This window comes from Monopterus albus, unplaced genomic scaffold (assembly GCF_001952655.1).
Source record: "Monopterus albus unplaced genomic scaffold, M_albus_1.0 scaffold37.1, whole genome shotgun sequence".
In the NCBI taxonomy this organism is placed as follows: Eukaryota; Metazoa; Chordata; class Actinopteri; order Synbranchiformes; family Synbranchidae; genus Monopterus; species Monopterus albus.
Window position 1 is genome coordinate 1,575,490 of NW_018127917.1, and position 27,335 is coordinate 1,602,824.

General features: G+C 39.4%; 1 long non-coding RNA gene across 7 annotated transcripts in view; it reads right to left on the bottom strand.

The window, feature by feature from the left end:
• Window positions 1-27,335, bottom strand: part of LOC109959143 (uncharacterized) — a 266,643-nt gene that overhangs the window by 195,164 nt on the left and 44,144 nt on the right. For all 7 annotated transcript variants that reach the window (XR_002274769.1, XR_002274770.1, XR_002274768.1 and 4 more), the window contains exons 3-4: window positions 23,420-23,548; window positions 8,233-8,301 (exon numbers count right to left, since the gene is read on the bottom strand). This is a non-coding gene — a long non-coding RNA (uncharacterized LOC109959143). The remainder of the gene's footprint in view (window positions 1-8,232; window positions 8,302-23,419; window positions 23,549-27,335) is intronic.

The window sequence follows — 27,335 nt, forward strand, 5'->3', positions numbered from 1 at the left end:
ATTGAAGTTCATTGTCTAGTCTGCGATTCCCAAATACCATAAATTTAGTTTTATCCAAATTCAGAGATAGTATATTACTATCACACCATTTCTTTATCTTCTCAAGTTCCTGTGTAACCCATCCAGATAGTTGCTGTAGGTTTTCACCCGATGCCCATATGGTAGTGTCATCAGCAAACAAAACCACTTTCACTAAATCAGAAACCTTGCATATATCATTAATGTATAATATAAATAATTTAGGTCCCAAAACAGAACCCTGAGGCACTCCACATACAATATCCAGCTCATTCGATTGGTATTCACCCAACTTCACAAATTGACGCCTCTGTGTCAAATAACTTTCACATGACCAGTGCTGGTAAATATGCCACTAAACTGAATAAATGCAATGCCACAGTATTTTGCACACCTGATGGTAATTTGCAACAGGTTTAGTAAATATCTCCCAGTGTGTGTGTGTGTGTGTGTGTGTGTGTGTGTGTGTGTGTGTGTTTTAAAGGTAAGTGAGGAAAGGTCAAATAGGGCTCTTTAAAAGTACAACCTCTGGACCTTCCACAACGGCATTCATTCAGAGGATATAGTATTTTCACCTTTTACTAGGATATGTCAAATGTATATCCGTGGAGAGTATCCAGGAGGCTTCTGTACAACAGGGTTCCTACACAGCGACTCTCCTCAACAGTGACACTGACAGTTTGGCTTATTTTCACTGTCTATTGATGTCAAGACCTATTTCTGGCCGGACTCTGACAAACACACATTGGATTTTACAACCATGAAAGATGCCTTCTTATTGACACTTGGGGATTTTGTGGCCAAGTTACACCCAAACCTACAGGGAAAGGTAACTGAACAATAGAAGTATCACTTGTATATAAATGCTTTTATAATATCATAGTCGTCTAAGAACACATACTATAGATTGGGCAGATTGCAGAGATTAATGGGATTAACCTGTTTTACAGTTCACAGTGAACAAGGTTATTTGAGTCAATAATCAAAATGTGCATTAGTTAAAATTGTTTAAACATATATTCCTCGCTTCTGGCAACAGTGTTTATATTTACATCAGCTACAAGCTGAAAAAAAGTCAAAGTTAGGGTTGCATAACCACGCTCCTGTAGAATTCATGAGTGTGCAGTAACACAGCAATAATACTAGGGCACAAAATGTGCCTAATCAGCCACAGACACCACTGTTGTTCTCTCAACAGTTTCCAGCTGCTATAGTTACAGTAACATAACACCAGCACACTTTTGCAATCTAGCTAGCAAGTTAATTGAATGTCTGAGGAATAGTATTTTAGCAAATATACAGATAGGTACTTACTTGCTAGTGAACCAGCTGTAAATTGTTAACATACCACAAAGATTACACATTTAAACATCATATTGGCTCTCATGATTTTCAGTAGAACATAGCAAACAATACTGACCCACCTGTCCAGCAGAAAAAGAGCAACTTCTGCATCCATCATCATGTTTACAACCTTTATGTGTTTTAAAGTAAAGCTCATTCTATTGGGTAGGAAATGTATCAGAATGGACTACCACCTCTATAGATCTGATCAAAAGTGGAGCCGGCCGTTGTGTCAGGTAGGAAATGTAACTTCAGGAATTGTATCCGAGTTGTCTGGCACACAACAAGATTTGATTATCTGAAGTTTTTCGAAAAGCCTGAAAAATAAGAAATACTGGATTTTTTTTCTTGGTAATTTTGGAGACAACACTTCAATCTAGTCTAATTTTACTCAATTTTCCTGTAGACGTCCGGCCTCACCAATATGACAGCCACGGGTCATTTAGTGGTTTAGCAGTAGTCCTTTGGTTGTGAAACATGATGTGCACATCATGTTGACAGGTCAGTTTGAACGGTACAGGTATTCACAACACAACAGGTATTCTGAGCACACACTCTGGACAGACAGCAGAATCTGACAAAATGTGTAGAGTTCCAATTATGGACTTTACCTTTAAATGAATATCACAATTCATTATACAGTAGCTCAATTGGATTTCAGAGAAGACCTACTCTGGAAGAAAATATTTACTGTAATAATAATAAATACAGTAAATGTATTGCGACATTTTAATACTATTATATCACAAGTAAGCCCAACATGTAAAAAAAAACAACAGGTGAGCAGCCCATGATGCGTCATTGAAAGGGATGTTCATGCTTTAACTACAGCCTTAAGTAAAAAACATAACCACCACCATATTTTCACTTACCCTACATATTATATTGGACAACTGCACATTTTGCATTGTACCTGCAGAACTGTAAGACTGATCAAAGACTGAGGTGGAAGATGCAAGAGGGAGAATTAATGGGTTATAGAGATGGGTAAGTAGAAAATGGAGGTGGTGAGTGAGCAAATGATGAATAGTTTAGAGAAGGTCAGTGAATGTCATCAGATCCAAAACAGCTACTCAGCCCTGCCATTATCTTTCCCATTTAGATTAGTAAATCTAAAATCACTGAGTGTAGCGGACCAGAGAGGATACGCGGATTGTACAGAAACCACCACCAACATGAGATGTAGAGCTAACCTGATTTATTTGTTTATTACAATTTTTAAAATAAATAGGCTTAGTTTTAACTCTTCTACCCCTCAGCATTCTTGAACTGCACACAAAAGACATACAGTGTGTAACAACACATTTGATATTCTATGATTATTTCAGCCTTAAACTCTACTGGACATGGTGTTGGTGTCAAATTTTGTTAAAGCCAATATAACCTGATTTTAAGTTTTAAACAACCTTTTTAGTAAAGTCTTTGAAATGACACAGTATGTGTAGAAAAATGTCCATCTGATGTGTCTATCCATTAAAAGTGTACTACATTACTGTGGGTTTAAATTATCAAGAAGGCATCAAGGTATCGAAACAAACTATTGTATACTGTATGTTATTCATAAATTCTAAACAACCCTAACAAAAATGTATGGGCATCCTCAGCCATTCTGCTGACACTTCTGACACCATCCAACCACACCCAGGTCAGAACCGCAGAAACACTTGTAACCTTCAAACACAAAAGGCAGTAAAACACTGCCTCTCCTATTATTTACTGTAGTTAACCTTTAAAAGCCATTTTTGCTAATTTGCCTTCTACTTGAGTAATTCTACTTTTCAAAGTAGAAGTATCTCTACATAAGTTTAAGATTATTTAAATCCTGAATTGAGCCTTTTATGTTGCTTTGGCTTCTTTTAAGAATTAGTTGACTGAAGTGCTTTGTGAAAACAGAAGGATAATGGAAGCTGTGTAAGGGCTTTAGTTCTGTCTCGACAAAGTCAAACAACAGCTCTCACTTATCGCACCAACCAAGATGCCCACAGTGCATGAAAATCGTTAAGCCCAAACCCTTTTGTTATATTTGCCAAGTTACAGGGATTTACTCCTCTTTTCAAAAGGATACCCTTGTGACCCCCAATCAGATACATCTCTAGTCCAAGGTCACAGCTTCACACCTCATGAATAACTATTTGTAAAAATGAGATATTTAACAAAAGTAGGTTAATCATATTTTTCTGACATCTCGAGTAACAGTTTCAGAGGAAGCTGGTCAGCCATAACACGGAGGCCTGCTCTAATGGTCTCACAGAGGCAGTCTGCTGGGGAGAACCAGGAAACGCATGTGTGATTTCCCAGGAGCACTGCAGCTGTGGACTAATTAGAAAGCATGTCCTAAAATGGTGTAAACTGGCCTGGCACACTTACCTGCTGTGCCCCAACCTTCCCTGCTGATCCCCTCTAAGAAGAATATACGCTTGACCTGGAGAAGTCTGAGTGCTCACAGGCTGCAATTTCAACAGCAAGCATCCAAACTGACACTTTCATTTAGCATGTCTGACAACTCATAATCACTTGTGTCAAGGTGCTGGAAGATGACTGCAGTATCTGCAAAAGCATAGTTTAATGAACTTTATGACTGAATGTAAAACAAATCAACTAATAATATGTAAGGTCATGCATAGTAACTGGTCTTTGCTGCTAAACATTTTGTCTTTATATGCTTTTAGCAGGCAGCGGTTGCCCTGACCCAGCAGTATATCTGATCAGAAGTGGAAAACTACTCTGCAATTATTTTCCAGTAAGATGCCCTCTGAAAGCCGTTTTCGGTTGCACACACGTTTGATTTCTCAGTTCACACATCACAACGGGTAAGCAATAATGTGAAAACAAAAAACACTGCTGTGCTGACTGGGTTCACTTATTTGTAGGTTCTAATACTGCCGGCACATTTTGGCATTCAGAACAACTGGCCTCTGTGTGAATCGTTCACTGGAAATGTCAGGGCACACAGAACATTTCATGAAGACTTTTGCACTGCTCTCTGGTATCATCTTGTTTTCATTTCAGGCACCAGCAATGCAATGCAAAAAAATTGGAGGCCTTTTTCTCTGAAATGGGAAGCATGACTTTGCCAGATGAATAATTGTGTCTTCTGTCATGGAGCACCAAGGTTACTGGTAGTCAACCCACCCAGAAATGATTACATTTGAATACATTCTCTGTGAAAATGAATAAAGTTAAAGTGACCAAAAATCTCTCTTTTGAGTATCAAACACTCAAGCTGTGTTGAATCTAAAGGTGGCTGTAAAATGTTAGTAGTTTTATCATTCATGGAGTTTGACAACTATTTGTCAGCTTCTACTTGTTTCAATTACAATGCATGGATGGGAACAATTTTTATAGTGAAAAATGGATCAAAATAACCGAAACAATTTTTGCCACATAACTGACCTCTCCACTGTTCATCTGTATGCCACCTATGTTGCAAACACTTATCATTTTATCAGAATACAGCTTATTACACTGCCAAGACGACAATAACCCAACAGAGATGTATTTTTCAACCACAAAACAAGTCCTCAACGGTGAAACCTACAAACATTTAAACCTACGGTGAGTAACATTACATTCATAGGCCTTTATGCTCAATCCCAATCTTATCTTTTTCTGTTCATGGTTCACATTCATGTTTGTAAATGACATGTATCCCGCTCCTATTTGAACACAGTTGAGCTCCTAAACTGTCATGCATACACAGATTTAATTGAAATCTGAGTCCTCACAGGTGTACAAATACAACATCACTTGTGTGACAGCCAAATTGAACAATTCTCTCCAAAGCTGCTCAGTTACAATATGTTCCTTCTGGTTTGGCTTGATCAGAAGCTTCAGCATAACTGTTCAGCAAAGGTAAAACGTCCTCATCTCTCTACTGGCCCCTGTCACTGTTGTTACTTTCCCTTATGTTTATTTCAAGACTGTTCTCTACTCTTCCATCACTGTCTGGTTTGGTTCAGCAACCAAACAGGACAAGTACAGACTCCAGCAGACAGTCAGGACTGCAGAAAGAATCATCGGTGCCAGCCTGCCCTCCATGGAGGACCTGTACACCTCACGGGTCAAAAGGAGGACAGAGAAGATTTCTGCAGACCCCTCACATCCTGGACACAAACTGTTTAATCTCCTCCCCTCTAGACGGCATTACAGGTCACTGTAGGCCAAAACAACCAGATACAAGGACAGTTTCACATTGATGAACACTGAACCCATGACTGTGTAACAGAACAAGAACTTTCAGTGCAATATTTTGCAAATATACTTAAATATATGTTGAATGGGGGCGACTGTGGTTCATTGGGTAGAGCAGTCATCTCCTAACTGCAGATTTACTTGATGCTTTATGGGAGAACATTGTACTGTACATACACATTGAGAGCCACTGTACCAGAGTCAAATTCCTCATGTGTTCAACACACCTGGCCAATAAACCAGATTCTGATCATTTTAACTGCTCTGTGAGGAGCCGACACTGAATGATGACGAAAGACAATATGAGCAGGCAAAGAGGACAGACATTGAGGAAAAAAAAGGAATGAACATGAATTCAGAATCAGAATCAGCTTTATTGGCCAGGTGTGATGGACACACGAGGAATTTGACTCTGGCACATTGGCTCTCAATGTGCAAACAGTAGAGCAGCATAAGGATGTGTAATATAACAAAATAGCAGTATTAACATCAACAAATAGTGCAAACAATGCAGAAAAAGCAGTATAAACAGACAGTAAACAATGCAGACAACAAAGGAATGTTCATTGAAATGACATAAAACAGAGTACTTAAGAACTAGAGACCTGTACAACTCTCTTATAATCTGTACGGGGTATATTTACAGGTATTGCACTGAGGGTTATTGTCCAGTCATACTGTTGTGGGTTAAGTGTTCATCAGAGCGACAGCCTGGGGGAAGAAACCTGGTTGTCTTAGTGCACAGTGACCTGTAAGGCCATCCAGAGGGGAGGAGTTCAAACAGATTGTGTCCGGGGTGTGAGGGGTCAGCAGTGATCCTCTCTGTCCTCCTTTTGACCCATGAGGTGTACAGGTCCTCCATGGAGGGCAGGCTCACACCAATGACCTTTTCTGCAGACCCGACTGTCCACTGAAGTCTGTACTTGTCCTGTTTGGTTGCTGAGCCAAACCAGACAGTGATGGAGGTGCAGAGGATCTGAGGATCAGACCTAAGAACAGTCGCATAATCAGAGATCGGATATGAATCAGATCTAGGACTGCATATGCAAGTGGCCCAGATCTGATTTGAAACAAAATCAGATTTGGTTTGTCCAGATATTTGTGAAAAGATCCGATTTGAGTCACTCGGAGGGGAGGAGAATCGAATTTCAATCAGTTTAGCAGGTAGTCTAATCACAGCATTAAAACATTTTTTGGATGAGGTATCACTTTTTCTGGTTCCCAACACGGGGTTCAGAACCCCTTAAGGGGTCATAAAAATAATTAACAAGTTTGGAAAGGAAGAGGGGAAAACGGTTCAGATCAACTGAATATGGTTGTAAAAGATGCAATAAAACTGAACAGTAATTTTTATAATGTTCATCATACGTTGTATTGTCACTCTTGTTTTCTATGACTGGTGATCAAATAGAAAAGTAAAGTGTAGCACAGCAGATTTCAGACAGCAGACACCAAACTTTGTGCAACCACAGCTGTCAAGGTAACTCGGTTGGCACAAAATTGAGTAACTGACATGTTAAGGAATCAAGATAAACCTGCACACAGACAGAGTACTGTTAGGATAATGTATATAGGACTATGAACAACACAGCTTCTCCTGATCCATGTAAACACCATATCCCAACACCAGGATGAGACTCAAAACTAGGATAGTGGTGTGCATTTAAACATATTCAAATGTAAATGCTGAAACAAGCAGGTTTTGTTTTCCTGTTCTTACTTTTCTCGAGACATTTTTGCTATTGTGTTACAGGAGGAGTATGCTTTACATAATGTGCCAAATATAACAAGCATGTTGTTATATGAAATAAACATATTGTGCAACACAGTATTGGAAGAAGTGTAATCACCAGCTTGACTGCATTCAAATCTTAACAACAGAGTCACTGCACAAACACCATATGACTCCTGAACCTAATCTAAAAACAAATCAGAGAGTATCTGATTATGCCTGAGGTCTGGCTTTGCATTTAAATTATAGGAGCACAAATGATGAAGCTGCTCTAAAGAACAAGTACAGAAGTGGAGCTTGTTGCCAAAAGCTAACTTGTGAAGCAAAGATATGGATGTGGACAGGCAACAGTGTATAAAAAAGCATGAATAATATGTGCTTATTTAAGCTGGTACCATTTCACGAGATACATGTAGAATTGGCTGGTTAGAAGACTGAGACCTCTAAAGTGCAACGAGCCTTCCAACCTATAAGACCCATGTGGTCATTTGTCCCTTCCCTCCCATAGGACTGTATCACTAAATAGCACTCCTACGTTAGAGGGAAGAATTTGCAACAATCATGCCAAAATTAAAAACAAGGTACATCGTACTAACACTCAGTTATGATTAGGCGCAAAAACTACTTGGTTATGTTTTGAAGAAAAACAACTTGGTCATGTCTAGGAACAAAACCACATTGTTACTTGTAGGAACAAAAACTCTTGCAAAACACACACTAGAATTGAACTTAGGTTTCATGTCATAATTAATGACCATCATTATATTTTGCCAGACTATGATACATAACGTTTCGTTGTAATAATCTGCTGGCACCAATGACGTATACAATCATACTTTACAGGAGGACAGTCTTGTAAGTTTTTCCATAGAACACGTTTTGACATGTCATAGCAGAAAAAGCACAGATGTAAATAATAAATGTAATGATTTCTGAATTCCATTTACCTTCTTGAGTTTCAGCGTCTTGGTGTTGTGCATGTTGGTTCCCAGTCGCACAGTCATGGTAGTTAGTAACTGGAAAATAAGGAGAAGTATGCACGCACTGTTAAAAACTGGTTGTAGCAATGGCATGCTGAGCACCTACCTTTCAAATTCAGCCAACAACCCAGTTAATATTATTCTGCCAAACCATCTCTGTAGGCATCTTAAGAGCCACATTTGCCATATAAAATGCAAATTCAAACATGTAAATATTGACTAATGGATGACCTTCGATAACCTATCTCAAGCAAGTTTTAAGTTTCATCTAATTGATTTTCAGACAAAACTAATGTGGACTGAAAGTAAGTGCTGTCTGGGAAAGTAAATAGCATATCTTGGAAAATATTCAGTAATCATGTAAAGTAAATGTCTTAAAACACCCCTTTGCTCACTTAACTCTGCAAATGTTAAAATAGACATGGCCTGTGTTAATGCAAGTCCAATCAAACACTCATCTTAAAACACGTTAATGTGAAAGAGACGTATTGTTGCTACACCATTTTTGCATTAGTAAGTGTAAAGAATTAATCTTGTAAATTCCACTCACAGCACTAAGCTGTCAAAGCTGAACTCTCAAGACCAAGGCTCCTGAAGTAACAGAGGCTCTTTGCTGAGAAATGGAAATTTGAATTTCAATGTTATCAAAGATGTTTTTCTCTCACAGTAACACAATTTGTGATACATATAACCAAATAGAAAGTCAGAAGATGTAAAACAAACAGGACTCATATAATGAGACTCCGATGCATTGCAACAGTCATAAAGTAATAATATCAGGTACACTAAGCCCCACCTCTCATACAAACACACACACACCAATCCAATAGTCTAAATCCCGTCTATATAAAAAGATGATGCGTCATGGGCCCAGTATCTTTAACATAAATCATACAAACTTCTTATCAGTTTATGGATTTTTACTGCATATTACTCAATATTTCTAAGGATGTTAATGCAAAAAATATCATAATCTGCAGTAATACCAAGCGTCAGAACAAGATTGATGCACAGGCTTTTCCATGGCCTCATCTCCAGTTTGCTGTGTCATCATTCCATCTCTGCAGTTGTCCAAGCCAACGCTGGGCCTTTCCTGGTGAATATGACTAGGCTGTAAACCAGTGCATCCAACTCTTTGTGCGAATCTAACTCAGAACTGTCACATACGAATGCATTATGAATTGGGATTCATAAATAATTGGTGAGAAAACACTGAGGCAATCCACCAGAGGCTTGAGAAGGATAATGCCAAGAGAACCAAGGGAAAAGAAATCTCCCCCAGAGACTAAATTTTGTGGTGAAATAGCTTTTCAAGAACGTAACTAATTCAAACCATATTCAGAAACTATTTTGAGCAAGCTGATGCCAGCCTGTTTCTGTCAATTGCAGCAATTGTTTGTTGATAACAACAGAACTGGAAGCAAAACACTGCACATAAATTAACAGCTAATCCTGGCAGATTCCAGATTGCAAACATCTCCCTGCAGTGCAACACCACTGGTGTGTCACCCGACTGCCTTCTCCTAAACAATGCTATGATGCACACCACACCATATGCTGGCTGATTCAGTGAGGTAAAGGTAATAGATGTGTCAGAAAAAGATGGAGCAGCGATTCGGGTCAGGGTGTCTGTACAGAGCCACAATAAGGCCAGCTCCTTGCAGCATCTCTCCTCACAGCCATGATGGAATATATTAGCTTAATGAAATAGCAAGGCATATACTGGCACTGACTGTAAATTTGACATCAGTGCACACCAGCCCCATGTGTGCTGCATGGTGATAAAGTGGCATCTCGCTGGCTCTATATGGGTCATATAAAAGGGCCTCAGTTTGTGTAATCGACATCATATATCCAAGCTCACACTTCTGGGACACAGACCTTAAATTACTCAGAGAAACCTTCCTCTTCCTGTTTTTTTTTCCCTTTCTTGTTCTCACAAAAGATAATCATGACAGGGTAAAGCACTTACCTACAACAGCTGATTCCCTTATTCTTAAGCATTTTGAGCTAATGGTTGAGCATAATGAAATAACTTTGGGAAAACAGTCATGAAATGTAGAGTAAGTGGTTTTAACATATCTACAATTTGGTTTTGTAAAGAACCCAGAGGAAAAAGCCAGTTGCATGTTCCTAGACCTTAGTTATATCAGATGCTTACCAAAATAGGCAGCTCTCTTAAAATTTTTCCAACCTCAATACAATATACATAACAAATAATCAAACTTTGACAATACCATAAAAAAGAAGCAACATTTTTGCCCATGTTACACAATGTGCTTTTAATAGAGTATTGTTTATAAGATCCAGAGAAACGATTAAGTGTCATTGGTGTCTGAAAACATCCATTTCTTCCACAATAATCCTTACAGAGATAAGTGTGTGGCATTTATATATTTCAGACTCGCAGCTTTGAGGGAAAGCGACAGTATAATGCATTGCTTAGCCAATACAACTTGACATTGCAATCCCCTTGCCATAGAGTCCTAAATTCACCCAGCGAAGTTTTCCCAAACCAAAAAAGTGGGGCAGTATTTATTAGAAACCACGTCTGCACTTTGATCCTCGAAATTCACAGGGTTCAAAAGCTGTATAAAACAGGGCTGTATTCTCTTTGAAGTGGGGTCTATTTTTAGCTAGCGTTTGACATCTCACTTTTGAAAATTATGTCCACAGTTTCAACTGTAAATTCATTTTGTTTCGGAAATTTTTTTTGAAGGCCAAATTTTCTGTGTTTAAGAATATGCTTCATTCTCAAGATTTACTTCTCTAGAACTATAACAAAAACAGTTATAAAGAGAAACATTTTAATTGTAGGGTGTTAGGGGAAAAAAAGCAGTTGTGCTACACGGGCGTGTACTTGTAAATTAGTGTTCCCATCCGTGTGACCAAGTTTTGCAAAGCAATCTCTCACCTAACAGAGTAAGCTGGGCAACTTGTGTCATAAATCCCTAAGTGTTCCAAGTAAAGGTGTTCAATTGCCTTGCTGACATAGTCCTTGAATACTGCAATGTTTATCACAAAGAGGAGAAGGATGGGATCAATAGCCCTGCAGTTTCATGGTATTTACTAGGTGCATGTCTCGGTACCAGTTAATTTTCTTAATGGGCAAAGAATTACTAATTCTAATTAACTCTCCATAAGAAACGTCCTCACAATTAACCCTTAAATCTCACAGGGTTCATGAAACGACACATTAAATCCTCTGCATACCTTGACTGTGTTTGTTAAGTAGACTAATTGGGCTGGTTTGTTAAGACCTAAGGGCCTTTGTCACTCACTGAAATGTCATGCAAATCACATTACGATGAAGATGAAAGCTTCAAGCTAAATGAGAAAATCAATGTAGAATTCTGACTAGTATATGCCATTGCAAAGGACTACGTACAACACAAGTACACACATTGAAAATGCATGTATGTATTATAGATTTTAGCTGCTAGCCTTGTATACAAATAGAAGGCTTAGGGGAACAAAACGGACACAAAAACAAGACCCTTTTCCCAGATCCTGATAAACTGGCACTTTGGAAATATAGCACTTTCACACAGCAGCAGTGATTATCAGTTTAAGACTTTCCTTCAGCAGCTAAATGTCACACTTGTTCATCTCACACTGAAATAATAAATTAAGATTGCTTCTATGATTGGAATCAAGAAAACTGCTCTTATGTAGAACTGATGCTATTCCTCTGGTTTGAACAGGGATTTCTCTTGTGCAGCAGAGAGCAAGGTCTTCACCAAGTGCAAAGTCTCTAATGATCCCTCAATGGAACCAGCAGCTACACTTCTCATTATGAAAGAGCAGTTTCATTTCCACAATGACAGAGAATACTTTTCTTAGAATCTTTATCTATAAGGCTTGGATATGTGAACAGCTACAGTGTATTCAGCATGTTTTCATTGTTGTACTTTCCTCAGTTAACAGCAAGGAGGAGCTTCTATTGGCACAATTCATCCACATGACATCTAGTGTAAGCATTCTCTATGCTGATGCCTCTTTTGACACCATTGTTTCTCTGTGCCTTCCAAAATTCTAACAAGTCACTGAAAAAGATGAAAAGTAAAATCATATGATCTGAATCTGCTAGGTCTGACTAGGTTTAGGCATGTAAGGCTTGGTTAGGAGAAACTAGATACTCAAGTAGTCTCACTGAGATCACGGTGTGTCTTTCAAAAGAAACCTGAGAACAAGAAACATTGTCATAAACTCATTCCAAGGTCAAAGGTCAAGGTCAAAGTGTTTGTCATATGCACACTTAGGAAGCGTGTTTCCCTGTACAATGAAATTTTTACTTTGCCGTCCACATGAATGCCACAAAATGCAAATGAAATATTAAGTAGATAAATAAGTAACACAAAATCTAAGTAATAACAAATAACAGTAATAACAAACATTTCCGCAGACAATGCAAAATTAGCAAACAATTACATGAATCCTATAAGGCATCAGATAAGAATCCAGCATGAGAGAAGACTGCACTCCATTGAAAATGTGCATAGTATCTAAAAGCGTTCCTGTCAACATTTGTGTGCACGTATGAAATAGCTAAAGATATAACAACCCAGTTTTAAATGAGAGATGAGATGTGAGGTCATTTGGGAGCTGTAACAGTAAGGCGTTATAGATCAATATCAAGAGATGATTAATCTGATCCAACTCTGTGATACAAAGAGCAGCAAATAGTAAAATAATTCTCATTACTAATGAAGCATGATGCACTATGATAAAAAAGGACTCAGCTACTCAAGTAATGATGGGGCAGCATGACAGTGTACAGATATCCCTATTATCAACTGTAGACATACAAGATGGCTGATCTATCACTTCTGAAATGACAGCCAGCCTTTAAAATTACTACTTGTAGTAAAGTTAGGCACATATCAAAATGACTAATAAACCAAATATTTTGCACAAAGATTCATTTTTTAAAATTGTGCATGAACCAGATCAGCATTCAAACTTAGACCATCCAGCTTTTGCTCCATCTGCCAATTTCCTAGCCATTTATTTATTTTAATAAATAAGTAAACAAGACCACAGTGTCAACACCGTTAACCACAAGTACAGTGGAAAAAGCCAAAGAGTGAGATCTTTATACAGCAAAGACCCAAACACTGCTAGAGCACATTTATCAATTCTAAAAACATCAATTTACGATGGTGACCTGTTTACAGCCCAATGTTGTCTCTCAATTTTTCAGTGTATTCATTGAGGTCACTTAACCTTGTCATACATTTGAAGCACTAGAAGAGCTGCAGGTTTGCTGTGCACCCTGAACAAAACAACTTAATAGTCTATTCACAAGCTGATGCCTGACCTTGTCTTCTGTGTCCTCAGAAATTCCAAATACAGCTGGAATCGCCCCTAAAAGCCAAAGGGATTGCTTTTCCATTAAAACTGGAGTGACACTGGTTTTATGTTCCTTCCCTCTTCTTTGTTACAACCCTTGCAAGGGCACAGTGTATTTCTAGAGATGTTCATGAATGTTGGAAGTGGATTTGAAAAATTCTTTGTGAGCATTTCCCACATATTTGTACGAGTCACTGTGTTGTCACTGGAATTTGATTTCAATCCTGTAATTGGTTTAAATTTTATTTCATGGATTGGTTTAAGCAAACCTCCCTGACTCATCTTTGCTTTGTCATACAGTACAAATCTCTGCATAGTGATTGTCGCAGTAATATCACTAGCATTATATTGGCTTATGTTTATGTCCAAGTAATTGGTATGTAATGTCATTTATCTCCACACTAATTCTAATGTAACGTGTAGCATTAAGGTGGGTCATAAATAAGAGATGTCACATGCCAAGCCCACCTTTCTTTGTCTCCTGCCCCACCCAGAGCATATCTATCTCAACAGCCACACACATACACACCATCGTCCTGTTTATGCAGACATTTGCTGCAGTGATATTCCTGCATGCAGAAATGCCAAGCTGCAGCTCATTACAATGTTCAGAAACACCTGGGGAAAGAGATGCAGATGTTCTATAAGACACAGCAGGGCCAGGCACAGGGCTGGTACAGTATCAAATGAAAAACACAGACTGGAGAGGATCCACATCTTTGTGTTATGTGAAATGGATGAAACGATGTTCTGTAGAAAGACTTTGCATCAGGACAGTGAAACCCATTTCCTTGGTATACTTTCTGGACTTCAGGAGAAAGCTATCTGTCTCTGTCAGGTCACACTTCATCACTCTCTCTTTATGTGGTTTATTTTGGGAGAAATATTGTGATTAATTGTTGTAATTTACTTGTCTGGTATAGTTTAGCTGCTGCTCCTTCTTCCTCGTTTCTGACAATTCCCACAGTGACTTTTGACGACCTCCATAGAGCACATTTGAATTTCTTCAATTAAGTACAATAAGTGATGGGAGAACAAAGAAAGAGAAAAAAAAACTATTACAACATGTCAAGTAGTGGTGCATTTTGTTCTACTGAGCTCTTTGTGAGAGCAGAAATTAGTATCACTGACTCTTTTAAAAAGGTTTCCTCCTGATTTTTTCAAAACTAGTGTGGTGAGAGTACAACAGACGTTCATGCTTTCTGAAAAGGTCCCTGCTATTAGACTGTACTGTAGCTGCACTACTGTTACACCAATATGACATTATGTCATATAAAATCTGGCTAGCGATCCCCGGTAATAAGAAAAAGTCACTGTAGAACAACAAAGCTGTAGGTACACTGGCAAAATACACTCTTAGAGGCACTTAAATGTCTTAATCCCAAGTTTCTTTTAACTGATTAAACATAAAAATTCTGCAGACAGACTATTAATCCTTAACCTCTAGAGTCCTGAGCTTTGGAAACCCAAGCTGTGCGGTCCTCATATGAGGACCGCACAGCTTGGGTTTCCAAAGCTCAGGACTCTAGAGGTTAAGATATGAGGTTTAATTAATTATTGATATGAAATGATTTTGTGGCACTTTAGAAATTAGCTCATTAAATGAGGCAGAAATATTGTCAACGCTGTTGAAAATGAGCCATTACAGAATATCTTAAGAACAGGGACAATACCATGTAGACATTTTAGTTCCCAGAATTTGTTAAAATCCTATTATTGGTAAAACAGTGTTAAACTTTCAATATTATTCCCAACAGCTCTTCCCAGCCAATTATACCCAACCTCATGATGACAATGTTGAATTAGATTATTAGAAGGTCAAAGATCACCAGAAGAAAAGCAGCTGGGTGTATAATACCACGTTAACCATTGCTATCTGTGAAAATTGCTTAAATTACCCACTTAACTTGAGTGTGATCCCAGTCAGGAGGGAACACGCCCCTACCATTAGCCTCCATTTAACAAATTACAGCTTTGGCTCTTTGCACCAATATATTAATTCGAGTCTCACTGCCGAGGCAGAAGTTTGTTTAAAATGTAAGTGTTTCTGAAAAGACAGCAGGCTACCAAGTACCACAAGACGTATGCGACCACTCTAAAGTTATTAATAACACAGAATATCTGTCTGAGGTGAACAATCTCCAGAACTGTTCACTAGCTGTTCCATTTCAGATCCCAATTTGCCACCTCAAAGTAAGATTCTGCCACCACATTCAATTCTACCTCCGAGTACAATAAACCAATTAAGGAGGTCAAATTAAAACCCAATTCCAGCTGAGACCAGCATGACTTGTGCCTAATGGTTATATTGTAATTAGCTCCAGAGAAATAGGATTCAGGAATATACGTATCTGGATTGTTACCTGCACTGTACACACATATTTCACCATTTATACTTACACCTTGACAGGTATTGATCTGGATAAAAAGTTTTCAGCAAACACTTTTTTTTTTGTAATGTCATGGTGGAAAAGCTGACATATTGTCAAAGCTGTAACGCTGTAATTGGCTCTCTCATATACACCCACATCCTTTCAAGACATGAGAATGCCTGTATACCCTGCACGCTCACGCACGCACGCACACACGCACGCGCGCGCCACTATTCTACAGAGAAAGGAGAAAGATCAAAAGAAAACAGATCAAGTTTCATATTTACAGTATTTTCAAAGGGCTGTGACTTTATGAGGACAGATGACTTTAATGACTGCACTATATGTGTTCTGGCCACACTCATGGCTGTTCGATGGCAAATGGAGGTGAAAATTACATTTTCACCTTTCACATGTGTGTTCCATGAAATGATGAGTATTGATTTGACGGTTTATGTAGCACTACCTGCACGATTGTCCATGATAATAAATTCCCTCTGGGCCATCACCACAATATTACTCTCACATTCGCTTGTGACCTCGCACGGGGGTCAGATTTGAATGAGCAGGGGAAATAATTGAAATCATTACAGGCAAATGGAGGCAAAAACAAACAACATATGCATCATACTGCTGAGGTGCAGAGTGATTGTAAGAATTCATTGTGCTGCAGTGTGCACCACATGATCAGTTATGATTTATTGATTGCCTTCCTTGTAATGCGTAATGCAATTGCTTTTTATTGCTTTACATAGACCAGGGCTAATAAAACATTCTGACAGTCCAGCTGAAAAGGTCTGTGAAATAAAGGGGGCCCGAGTTTGCATCCCCTCACAGACCCACAATTAACATGTGCTTTTATTTTTATGATAGCATTTCCCTAACCAGACCCAGTACAGTTGCAGTTCTATAGGTTCTAAAAATAAAGATGCTTTGACAAGAGACCCAAACCAATCCCATCTTTTTCTTTGGAGTTTCAAAGTACCCAAATACAAAACACATATTGAAGATCTGAACTTTCCTCCTCCTGTTCTACTTCCCTGACTTCATATATTGTGACTAAATCCAATTTTGATTCATAGCTATAGCAAAAACTTTACTTTGTTTTTATTTGATGCACATTACTAAATTAGAAGCAAACAGGGATTCGTAAACAAAATGTGGCAGAGTCTCATCTTTTTTCACCAGAAAAGGTATTGGCAAGTTGTACTTCTGCAAACTTAATCCAAACTCGTATAACTGTGGTTCTAGCTGTAACATGATATCAATAAGAATGTCACATCCTCATGCCTCAAAATGGTTCATTTTTGACACCGAGTTCAAGAGATGAGCAATTGTCATAAAAGCTGCTGTTTCCTCTATTGTAGCATGCTCAAAAGTTTAGATTACATCATTGCGGTTATTTGATCTACAGCCAGGCTGAAACAAGCTTCAGCTGCTCAGATTGCTCAAAATAAAGGAGTAAACAGCCTTAAATTTGAGTAAACTGTTCTACACATGCTTGGTATAAACACACTGTGGTAGATTGTACACAGAGCATAAAAGAAGTGGTTTGTTGGCTTTGGCTTGCTGTTATGCCTCTGGTTCCCCACTTTATTTCTTAATAAATACTCATGCATCAGTGTCTGACTGTTTGAGAGATCAAGAGGAGAGTGAGGATGAGAAAGCAGATGAGGAACTGCAAAGTTAGAATACACACAGGCATCAGGCCATGAGAAGCTGAGTTTGGGAAAAGCATGACAGCAGAGCCCTGGGCAACTGAGAGGAGTGTATCCTCACCTACAGTGACATGAGAGAGGCAGAAGAGTGCAAGTACAGTTAGAGGAGTGAGAAGAGATGAAAAGAGAGATGGAAAAGTATTGGTAGGAGGGCTTAGAAAGATCTATGGCGCGAGTCGTGCAGGGAAGGAGGGAGGAGTGAAGGGGGGCTGTGTTCTGAAGCCATCTGGCCCGTTCACTGATCCAGAACGTTGACACTGGCAGCTGAACAAGAGGAAGGGAAGGGAAGTTGAGGAGCAGAGGAGTCCTCAGTTCAGTGTCTGAGGAGAAAAGTCTGTTTGTATTACTTTAATCTTATTCATAGTGGCACACATACATGCACACATAAATGTATAGTGCACTGTAATAATATTAGCTGGCTTGTTTAGATTCTTCTAGACAGTTGCCATCATAATGTCAAAAAGCTGAGCTGTTCTCCCAATTTGTAGCAGGGGTTAATTTGTGCCAGAACCAAATGGCAACCTCGGAGGCTGAGAAATGAAGCCAATGCAGAAGTGCCAAAACCTGCAGTTCCTCGAAAATGGCCACCTGAGGCCAGCTCCAAAGGGGAGTCAGTCCCCACAGACTCCCATGTTAAATTGCCCAACTTGACATCAGAAATAAATAGTTTTACAGCCTGGTACAAAAAACAGTTTTGGTCTCTATAGCCAATTTCCCCTTCCATGACAACTGTATGTGGGGTGAAATACGCAACACGTAATGTTTTGCCTGTAAGCTGCTGCTCCCTTAATGTGGAAACTATGCAAACACACTGGTCATTGAGGAAATGTTTTCATTCCGGTATCTCCTCACCTCATACTTTATAAATTAACTACTGATTTACAGTAACTTAAAACTAACCACACAGGTGAGGATTACGCACTGGGCTGAAGAATAAACTCATCTTTTGTTCAAGCTGCAATTCATTCAAATAAAGAGGTCAAAGTGGTGACGCTAATGTGCCGACAGTAGTATTAAGTAGTAGTGGTACAGTAATATTAAGAGACCCTGTGTAAGGGAAAGAAAGTATTTTAAACTTCTTGTTTTCTAACATAATATTTTGGTCAATCAGAGCAAGTTACCCTTATTTGTTTTTGTCTGGTGATAACCTGAGTAACCATGATTCATGAATTTATAATTCCATGGTGATAAATTAGGCATTTATCCTCTGCGTGACTTTTTGAAATGAGATTGACTGGCAATTAGGATTTTGTTTGGCAAGATAGCCCCAGTCGTCCACATCAGTCGATACTTAGCCAAGGCTGGATTCAGCATTGAAGCTTGTTCACACACTGAATCAGGAAAAGGTGGCATATCTAACTCCAACAGATGGCGTGTGTACACTTGCATGAAAAAACACACACAAGCCCAAACAGTGCAGCTACCCGCACGCACACACACACACACACACACACACACACACACACACACACACACAGAGTACAAAGAGATAAACAAGGTGTAGTATCCTAAATCAATCTAAGACTATATCCAGCCAAGGCAAAGACGGGAAGAAAAAAAAAAAAAAATCTGTCAAGCAAATCATTTAAATCCATTCTCCTACAATGTTTACATGGAATTCAGTGTGATGAGGAACTGAACAGGATGTCACAAAATATTACAGAGACTAATAAACAGTGTGAAAAGTAATGACAATAATAAAGAGAGTTCTTTGTTGTGAGCAAGATCATTTGTACAGTTGACCTCTTAGTGGAAATTACAGCAGGGCTAACTGTTGGATTATTTCCTGATAGTGCAGAGTGGATATTTAGATGGCTGCTAACCTGATGCACCTGTTTCTTTAGCTTATTTCACAGCTGAGCTTCCTGCTGCGTGGGTTTATCCTGAATTTAATTATTTATCCTGAACCAGAAAAACAAATTCAGTTCCAGCTACATTACTACAATGCCACATTTTATTGCTCCTATTTGAGAATACTATCTTGACATTATGTGAGCAATTATTTATGGTTAGACATATTCTGACAAAGACAACTGATACATTTTTTTATGCCTGATTTTGGCATTAAAGGTCTCATTGTTTGTTGGTCTCATGGTTGTTTAGAATGTTAATCTGAAGAGTTGCAAAACATTTAATTGACCATTTTCATTCATTAATTAGCTGCACTGTCCTTCAACTTTATTAAAAACTACTTGACTAAAATTTGTCATAACCTTCTTACAAGTCTACTTTCAAGTTAACAGCTCATGTTCTCTGAGATGGTCTCTGAGGTACAAAGTCTCTGCATCAAACAACCATGCTCAGTGTCTGCTGTAGCTCAGAAAGAGCCTGTGCAGTGTTTCAGTGCAGTCTGTATTCTCTCATTAATAGCCTGTGGCTAAGTAACAACTCATGGGATCCCAAGAAAAATATCTTTTTTTTTCCCCTCAGAAAAAAAAAACCTCTCAGGACTGAGCCAAAAGAGAAGCTACCAAAATGTTAAGACTACATTTAATAAGCACAAGTTAAAGTCAAAGAAGTTTTGTCCCTGTGCTCAAAGTGTGAATCTTTTATACGGCTGAGATATGAGGATCCTTTCGGAGATTTAATAACCACGTTTGCCACTTTGGACACAATATAGGAAGATATTATTCTGCTTAAAAACCAAAACTTACCATTAGTGAAATTACATATGATCAACCTTAAGGTTTTTATTATAAAATCAGTAGTGATTAAACTTCAAATAACTAACAAAAAATTGCCATCCTTTGATGTGATGTGCTTGGTAGGAAAAAAATGGATCATTTGCATTTAGCCGTTACAGTTCTTTCTGTAGTGTCCTATTTTTAAGCCATATCTGTTTTGCATAATGACTGTACAGCTAGACCTACACTGCTCCTATGACCTTTCGGTTCTGTCATGGTGCTGTACTACACTGTCACTACCACTGCTCTGCTTTTCCTCTCATTTTTGTCTCTTCTGCTCATGTGGGATCAGTCTGTCTTTGTGCATGCAGGCTAGCAGCTCTCAGCCATGTTCACCACCCCTGAAGGAGAAGGAAGCCTGTCCCAAAGTCACTGAGGCGGATTAGTCGGTCTTCTCTATCTCACTCCCCCTCCCCACTCCCTATTTAAACATTTTGATGGGGCTAGAGCTGTGGAACAACAAGAAGCTTATAGCATTGCCAAACGTTTATGCATTCGTTGAGGTGACTTAGAGCCAGCGTGCCTTTCGAAACTCATAAGGAATTTAAAGTATTTGTATGGGTCAGATTTTTTTTTTGCTTACCTATAAGACACAGTTGTTAATGAAACACTAATTCGGGTTGCGAAATGCAGAACAGCAGAATGATAGCAGTGATTGCTGCCCCTGCAGTAGTTTTTCAGCAAATATGAAAGTGGTAGGACAGCAGACAAGAGGGACCTAACCATTGACATATACTATTTGACATGGCGTCACTACTATGCAAAAGTGAATGGTAAATGGACTGTATTTTATATAGCGCTTTCTCACAGTGTGTTACACTGGCCAAAGCGCTTTACAGGAGATTATACACCATTCACCCATTCACACACCGATGACGAGAGGCTGCCGCACACTGGCGCCAGTCGAACCACCGGGAGCAATTTGGGGTTCAGTGTCTTGCTCAGGGACACTTAGGCATGCGGGGAGACCGGGAGGCCATATTACTTTTTTGCAACCAGATTCTGTGCAGTAGTAACCAGAAGTGGAGTGACAGCTAGTGTTGCTTTCGTCAACAAAAATTGTGACTAAACATCGTCGTCAACAAACCGTTATCACGTGACGAAAACAAGACGCAACAAAAATGCTGGTCATGTGACAATGACTAATTAAATTTATAATGCAATACTGTTGACAAAAAAAGAGACTAAATGTGGTTTGCAAAATAAAAACTATGCTAAAATGTCTCTTCATTTTCATTGACCAAAACGAGACGAAAAGAAATGTTATAACGTTATTTCGTCTCGTTTAGTCGCGTTATTATTTTGCAGTATTTCTGTTTCCTGTGTCTTGCTTCAGGGGCTGCATCAAGCCGCACTGAGCAGACGCAGGCGACTTTACTTCCTCAAGCCCCACTTGCGGCATTATTTAGAAGACGACAACAAACAAAGTTAAGTCTGACACAGAGAAAGGGACCAATGGCCGGCCAGCCGGGGTTCGTCTTTGGGAGAAAAAGAAGAAACAACATTTAGAAAAACTTTAATTACATAGAAGTGGAAAAGAAAACTGAGTGTGTTGTGGAAAAAGATGGGGAGAAATGCGGCCACAAAATAACACAAAATGTGTATTTGATGTATTCTTGCGTCTATAAGGTAATAATAATAATAAGATAACCTTGTTTGAAATGGGTTTGGCTAAAAGAAACTTTTGGTTTCCTCTATACTACTAGGTACTTATACTGTATTGACTGGGTTAGATAGAATTGCATTACTAAAAACAGACTAAAATACAATTTTCACAGACTAAAACTAGACTAAATGTCATCAGAAATTGGTCATAAATAATTGACTAAAATGCTCAGACTTTCAGTTGACTGAAACTTGACTAGACTAAAAAGAGTATGAATGTGACTAAAACTAATAAAACTAAAATGACAGCTTCACACAAATACTAGACTAAAACTAAAATTAAAACAGGCCGCCAAAAACAATTATAGTGACAGCCAATCATTGAAATACACCTCTTCTTATATCAAATAATTAATTAATCTGAGGCTCATGGAGGGGGTAGAATTTAGGATCTATACTGCAACCAGCCGCCAGGGGACGATCATTTGGCAGTGGCTTCACTTCTGGGAGCTGATCTGTGCTCATTAGAACTATGGTTACAATGTGCAAGACTTCACTTTACATCCTCCAGGCACAAGCCTGATTGACACCTTTCCCATCCTAGCTGACATGCAGATGGTGGCGGTGAACTGTGAACACAAGGTTGGTCCCAGTGAATCACATTAAATAATATAATCACAAAAATGTAGGGGAAAAAAAAAAAAGTACAGATCTTGTATATCCACAGCTACTACGCACAATAACTTATAGACCTGGAACATTGAGATGTGTTAAACTCCCTATACCCATTCTGAATGTTAAGCCAAGGAGGGTTATTTAAGTCACACAAGGCAGTTCTCAGTGAAAACCTAAGGCACAAGCATCTCTCCATGGTGTAACACACAGACTCGGAGAGAGAAAAATCATGTCAAATAGTTTCTGCCAACACTCTTCTTACAGCAGGAGATCAACAACAAAAAGATTAAAGTTTTTCTGGAACTGCCTGCTAGTAGGAGCCCTGAAACTAACCAGCTCTAACCTACAGATCTGCCAGGAGCAAAAGAGGGGGAGCTCCTTACTGTCAGAACTTTTAGAAATGGAGATATGCCATTCCCATACCCATACCATGGGAGCCAGTGTTGGACAGCAAGCAGAACAGAAACAGTTTTCAGGAATGTAGCTCTTTTAGAGGCTGTCACGGTTACGAAAGAGAGGGCAGGAAGACAGTTATGTAGCTTTTTCAGGTAGAATTTTGCTCTTTTGTGACAGCTTGCCACTATTGTCCCATTGTCCCAGAGGAGAGGAGGGCTGGCCTTTGGAGGATGGTTCCCCCGCTCTCTAGTCGCAGAGAAGCCGGCGACCATCATTTTACTGCCTCCTGGGACACGGGCAGAGAGACAGCAGCAGACCTTACACTCTTTACTAACATTGGGTCGTGACTCACCGACAAGAAGAGTGGGACTGAGGAAGCTGAAGAGATGACAAAGCCTCTGCCACCACGTCGCACATCTTCCGTGCCATCCTCCTTATGACTCTGAGCAGTAGGTTGAGCACATCTTCAGTGGCCACTGAGCTGAAAAAAGGGCATTTGAGGATAAAGTCATCACTGAAACAATGTAGAGGAGGTGTAGATTTGATCAAATGGATAAGCATGCGCTAAAAAAATAGTTGCCAGTGCACAGGCTGAAAGTAAATGATCAAGCCTAAAGTCTCTGTGAATAAAAATGCACCCAAAGACTGAGCACAGATACAAAAATACTAAAAGCATGTAATTGTCTTCACCAGAAAATTGATATTTTCACCACTGACGTGTCTGAGAGTCAACTCGGTGAACCAGTTAGAAAACAACTCCATCTGCCACAATGAGCTAAATACTTCAACACCATTTGCAAGTAGGGTCACAGCAATTATGCCTCTCCATTAACTGGCACAGTGAGAAACAGCCAGAATGAGTCATCATCCACTTTGTATTTTAGATCACAGAAACCATTTACCTTGGCTGCCCCTTGTTCAAGCCTGATTAATCAACATTAAGCATCCAAGTAGGACCTGGAACAAATTTCTGAACCTCAGTTGACTATTATGTAGTGCTGTGGACTGATTTATTTGTCAGTTTTGACTGTCAAAGCAAAACAAGGAGTGAATCTTAAGCAGCATCTTTGCTTGTGAGATTTGTGAAACTTTTAATCAAAAGGGCAAATGAAAGGTCATGTTGGATTGCAAAGTTTTCAGGTAACACAGGTTGAGGTCTGCCTCAGGTTAGCGCTCTGAAATTGCTGGAGGGCTTGGTTGAAGTGAGGTCTTTCACACATTTGTCTGACAGGATAAAGACAGCTTTTCAGACACCGATTCTTCTCTCTATTTATGCATCAATTCATTTCTATGTCCTGCCAAAGCAAACAACTACAATAAAAAGAATTAAAATCTGACAAAAGTTAAATATGCTTAAAAGTTACAAATGTTAAACCTGTATGAAAGATGGATACAGCTTTATCTCACAGTTGCTAGATGAATATTATACTGCTCAGTACATCTATTAGCCTAACCCTGTTCCTGCAAGCCTGGCCTTGAGTTAGTGACCAGAATACAAATGTGGGCAGGTGGAGCTCAGTATTGTGACCTCAGTTGTCATTATCTCAGCTCCGGTCAGTTGAACACAGTGTGGCATCACCAGCAAGTGTATCCATAATTAATGACAGGACCACTATTCAAGAGCGCACAGAGCCAATCAGCAGTGTTGTTCAGACAACCTGTCTAATGAAGACACTAAGTCAAGTTGCCTGTGTACATGGCTTCCCAAAGTGGTAGTCAGTTATTCCTATGCATGTCCTCAAATTGATCTAAATCACAAGACTCATTTTGAAGAGACAAGTGATGCCCCAAAACCCATTTCTCCTCTAACACATTTGGCTCACCACCAATCATGGAAATTGCTGGTAAAAAGTTTCATTTTGTCCTCTGGAAGTTAATCAGCTCACTGGAGCATCCACAACTGGTGAAGCAGCCCATTCATTGGCACCAAAGGGGGAGTTTTTTTTTTTGTTTTGTTTTTTTACTGGCTACTACGGCAAATAGGCAGCATCACACATTAGTTGCCTCCCTGGGTAAACTGCCCTGTTTTGTTGCAAGCTGGAGCCTGGCGTGATTGAATGGCTCCCTGAGGATGAGGCAATTTCACAATGTGAGCTCCTCACCACTAGAAAACCACAGTGCAAGAAAGGTTGGCAGCAGAAGTATCAGTGTCGGGGGTGACAGGCGCTGTGTGATTGTGTGTGTTTAGTTATGGTGGCGGTATTGTCCAACTGGAAAAGCCCCAGCCCCCGAGCTGAGATGACCCCGATGGGGAAATCGAAGTAAATCTCACTTGAAGTTTGGAGAGTGGGAGACTAGAATACCTGAAGTTGGTGGCAGTGTAACAGAATGACAGGCGCCATATGTTTGTTTGTGTCTTAGCTGATGATGCTCTGGCTGGTCGACACCCTTCTTTTAAACTTTGCTTAGCAGAGTCTTCTTTCTTCAATTGCTTTAAAGAGCTTGAAAACTTGTCTCTTATGGGTCCTTAACACACAATTTTGTGCCAAAGTTGGAACAGCTTTTATTATTTTACAAGACAGTGTCTTTGCTTTTTCTCAATTTTCCTATGCATCAATGAGGGTTCCGTCACACTTGTCTCAAAATACATTTGTAAAGGATGAAAGAAATATACAAGGTCAGCCTCATCATCAGTGAGCCTTGGGTGCCCATGACCCTTTCGTTGGTTCACCGTTTGTCCTCTCTTAGACCACTTTTTGCGGGTACTAACCACTGTAGACTGGGAACACACAACCAGACCCGTAGTGTGGGAGATGCTCTGACCCAGTCATCCAGCCATCACAGTTTGGCCCTTGTCAAAGTTACTCAGATCCGTACGCTACCTGTGTTTCCTGCTTCCAACACATCAATTTTGAGGACTGAATGTTCACTTGTTGCCTAATATGCTCCACACACCGACTAGTGCCACTGTAAATAGATAGTTATTCACTTCACCTGTCAACTTTTTATCTTTTTATTTAGGGTTAATGTTTACAGTTTAAAATACATTAGCTTATTACATTTTAGTGTGAATTCTGTTCTGAATGCTACAGAAGCAGTGTGTTTCTCTTCCTTTAATGGCCCTGCACACGTATCAGTTGTTCTCCATTTCTCTGGCTGGAAATTTGGCAGCACTAAGCAGAAAATAATGTAATGCCACCAAACCCCATGTATTAATAAAAAATAATATAGGTTGTAAATCCCACCCAACAGGTCCAACAAAACCATTACAAGGGTGAGAGAGATGTCAGTCCCCACACAGTCCTAAGAGGAGGTCAGGCCATGCAAAACCAAGCTGTGTGTGTAAACAGTGGGTGTGCAGGGGTTCTTAATTTACTGCATTTCATTTTGCATTGTTTTGGCCAGAATGCCTCCAAACAGAAAGTGTTTCTGTTCCTGTAAACCAAACTTCACACATCAACTAACAAGTTGAAACCAGGGCACAAAAAATGCAAATTGTTAGTAAATTGCACACTGCCACTGTCTGCTGTGGTGTTAACCTTGTTATGTTTTTCTGTATGAAAGTGAGAACTGAACGAGTTTTTTCCCCCTCCTGACCTTGTCTACAACTTCAGAATATTGCACCTTTTGTATGAAACCTTTTAAGTGTAGATGGTAACAGATGCAAGAAACATCAACTCTGTCCTCTGTTTCCTTTCACAAACCAACCTTAATTAAATATTTAAACGGGTGTCACATTAATAAGTAGATATTACAAAGTATATCCTTATATTTTACTAAAACAAATTTAAAAAAAGCACACAATAAACCCAGTGTGTCATTATGAATTTGCAGAGCTAGAGCTCATCACTGCAGGACATCTTTCTCCATTGTAGGTGCAGGGCACATAATACCAGTGCATTCTGGCTCTAGTTTGAAACAAAATCATTTTGACCTTTTTGTTTGGTAACCTCTGACTTCTGTTCTCTCTTTTAGCTTACACTGCAGCTCAGTGACAGCTGTGCAGATGTGGGTAGACAGCCCTTTTTGCATTTAGCTTTTGTTCCCTGGAGGTGCAAAATAAAACACAGCTCTCAACAACACTTATGAGTAAGATTTGGTGTCCTTTCAATGGCCACAGCAATACGGTAAAGTGCTGTATGCAGAGGAAGTCCATCCATCCATCCATCCATCCATTTTCCTCCACTTATCCGGGACCAGGTCGCGGGGGCAGCAGTCTAAGCAAAGATGCCTAGACTTCCCTCTCTCGAGACACTTCCTCCAGCTCCTCCGGGGGAATGTCGAGGCGTTCCCAGGCCAGCCGAGAGACAGTCACTCCAGCGTGTCCT